This window comes from Phalacrocorax aristotelis, chromosome 1 (assembly GCF_949628215.1).
Source record: "Phalacrocorax aristotelis chromosome 1, bGulAri2.1, whole genome shotgun sequence".
NCBI classification, from domain to species: domain Eukaryota; kingdom Metazoa; phylum Chordata; class Aves; order Suliformes; family Phalacrocoracidae; genus Phalacrocorax; species Phalacrocorax aristotelis.
In genome coordinates this window covers 134,074,819-134,078,204 of record NC_134276.1, presented here as the reverse complement: position 1 = coordinate 134,078,204, position 3,386 = coordinate 134,074,819, and the positions used below count along the sequence as shown (strand labels likewise).

The following is a 3,386-nucleotide window of genomic DNA, read 5'->3' as shown; positions in this document are numbered from 1 at the left end:
TGTAAATTTTTGAACCCTTGGCAAATGCTCCAATGAAATATTACTGCAGACTTGTTTTGTACTTGCGTTCTGTCTACTGTTAACCAATTCTGCAGGCAGGATCTTGGGACACTCCCTTTGATCCTATCCAACAAGAACATTTCTTTGTTCTTATGTTCACTGTTGAGTAGCAGCCTGTGATTTAGATATGTGAGACACCAATCTAAGTCCAATCACCTCATATTTAGGGAGCAGCAAAAGAACATCCGTGCAATGTCCACCACTGCTACTGTGATGTTTTTACAGAAGCAGAGCCTACAAGTGAGATGCTTCAGTCACAGGGGCACAAGATTCCTTATGCCAGATATCTTCCAGTCACCTTCCCCACCAACGCTGCTGCTGCTGCTGACAAGATCGTGGGAAGCTACACCTGTGCAGCAAACTCTGACCACTATCAGGTGTCCCTAAATTCTGGGTGTCACTTCTGTGGAGGTTCCCTCATTAACAGTCAGTGGGTCCTGTCAGCTGCTCACTGCTACAAGTTGTGAGTGGAAAAAAAAATATATTCTTCCGTAACCTAATTGTTTCTTCCAGTTCACTTCTAGCAGGAATTCTGAGCTGTGAGACCCAAATATGTAAGTGATTCCATTCTGACAGGAGACAACCAAGGAATGGGTGGCTCATTCAGGAAGCTGGTCTGAGGCATCATGAGGGGTATTTCAATTCTGCAAATGTTTAAGTGAATACAGATCACTTTCTGAAATGGCAATGGGATAATGTAGCAACAGGCTGTGCTGTCTTGTAAATTGCACTAATCTTGCTAAAACTTAGACACTGAAGAACAGGAAGAGGAATGAAGTCAGGGTGATAGCAGTTTGCCTTTTTCCAGAATGTTTGTATAAAGCACTGTTATATATTCAATTTGTCCCCACTCAACAAAATAAATCTACAGAAATTCACCACCTGTACTGGGACTGGGTAAGTGTGGATCCCCAGGACTTACTGTAGAACTAGAAAGATAATCTGCATGAAAACAGCTACTATGATAGCGATGTTGAAGCAAGAGCATACAGTGACAGGGAGGTTCCTCATAACCTGTCAGTAGCAGTAAAGTATATGCCATTCCTTGTCTTTTCCAGTTGCATCCAAGTGCAGCTTGGGAAACATAACCCGGCACTCACAGAATTGACACAGCAGCTGATTAGTTCAACTAAAGTCATCTACCACTCTGGCTACAGCTAGGCAACACTGGACAATGACATTATGCTCATCAAGCTTGCCGAACCAGCCCACCTCAACTGAGCTGTCCAAACAATTCCTCTGCCTACTAGCTGTGTGGCCACAGGCACCACATGCCTAATCTCTAGCTGGGGCAACACACTCAGGAATGACAGCGGGTACTCTGTGGGAATGTACAGCATCATGGGGGCCCAGGAGACACTCTGAGACTTTACAATTAACTCCAAACTGTACAGGGTAAAGCACAGAGAAGTGCTGTGGGACAGGCCTTTTTGAGTGATCAGTCTGTGTAGGACAGTAACCATTTAACTGCTTTAAAGGGAAGACTTTATAAGGTCCTTCCTCTTGTTCTGTGTTAGGAACATGGAATCACTTAAATCATCCATATGCCATTCACCAGCATATTCATAATGCCATAGATTTTGTGGCCTGATGCTATCAGCCATGCAGTGCCAAGCACTAGCAATTTAACTAATGACAATAGAATTGTTAGTTCTCTGAGAACAAGATAAAAATCTGTGATTGTGGATCTAAAATTACTACAAGAGGGCTCCTTTCTCTTACACCGATGGTCAGGGGTGTGGATGGTGACTGGTGTCTAATCCACTGACAACAGCTAAACCTGCACCAGAGGAGAGGATGGTTTTCCTGAGGGCCAGGTTTCCTCCAGCATATGTGCTACAAAACTAGCTCTTAGCTCCACACTTGCCAATTGATGATTTTCTAGGTATCAGAAAAATTAACATCTGCAGTGTAAAATGGTAGACCCATGAATAGAATCTGTTCCATTGAAATAACAGGAATCCATGCTGCGATTATTGTTCAGGGGGAAAATGATGACTGCTAAAAGAGGTTGTTCAGTGATTACTCTTCTGCCAAGAAAGATCTTCTCTGGGCTCTGAAATGAACTCAGAGATGTCATCAACCATCTCTCCCTATTTACTTATAGATCCATATCCAGACACCTTGCAGTGCCTGAAGGCACCTGTACTCTCCTCAACCAAGTGCACCAATTACTCCCCTGGGAAAATTGCCAAGAACATGATATGTGTAGCATTCATGGAGGGAGGAAGAGACTCCTGCCAGGTAAAACATCTGCCTGATGAAAGTTGCTTATTGAGTGAGGCTAGGCTTTTTCCCACTCAGTTAGTCATTGTCCCTTTTTTGAGAGAGCAAATGCCTTTGCACTAATTCTCCACAAGCAGACCATGCCATCTCCTATGCCTTAGGCTAGTGAAAATGGAGGAGTGCTGCACCAGAGAGTCAGTAGTAATCATAGTCACTTTAGAGCTTAGGACACAAATGTTAGTTTTGGACTCACTGAAGATGAAACAGCCACTATGCCAAGATCCAGGCGGTCTGGCAAATGAACACACCTGACAATTGCCCTGAGTTTTACATGTGCCTAGCTCCATGGAATTATTTGGCAGGATAATATTTACAACATACATATCCTAATCATCTGCCAAGGACTGTGTCTGTCTAAAATAGGCAGCTTACTCACCGTTAGCTGTGGTGCCCTTGGAGCTAAAGGAAGACACAGTGGTGATGCTACTGTGGAGTGGTAATCAGAAATGACCTTTGTAGATCTTCTGTGTAGAAAAAGCCCAGTGGAGCTTCCTTGAATGTCAGTGATATCTGGGATCTCTGGCTCATCAGTTAGCTGATACCATTTGCTGAATATCCATATTTTATGTGCACAGGGGGATTCTGGCAGTCCAGTAGTCTGCAATGGGCAGCTCCAGGGTGTCATTTCCTGGGGTATTGGACATGCACAGAAAGGCTATCCCAGGGTTTACAGTAAGATTTGCAATTACATCTCTTGGATCAAAGCAACTATGTCTGTCAACATAGACACTCTCATTCTATGTGACCTGCTTTTTCTCATTATTTTCTTCTGGTTTGGGACTGCACATAGAAAAATTATCAACAAATAAAGACTTCCAGGCACCCCTTCTTTGTGCAACATTTTTCTGAGTACTTCCATAGGCTATGATATGGAGGACAGAGTCAGGGAATGTCACTCTGGGGAAAATATTTATTTGTAGTGCCTCTCAACTCCCAGGATCTTGGAACATTTTGCAGCCTCATCCTCAGGAGTCTTTTAGTCAGTTACAGGCAGCCATTTCTGGAGCAGCCCATCTTTTCTGTTTATCAGCATGTCCTCA

General features: G+C 43.5%; 1 pseudogene; it reads left to right on the top strand.

The window, feature by feature from the left end:
• The first annotated feature begins 305 nt into the window (after positions 1-305).
• Positions 306-3,155, top strand: LOC142054362 (trypsin I-P1-like; annotated as a pseudogene).
• Positions 3,156-3,386: the final 231 nt, after the last annotated feature.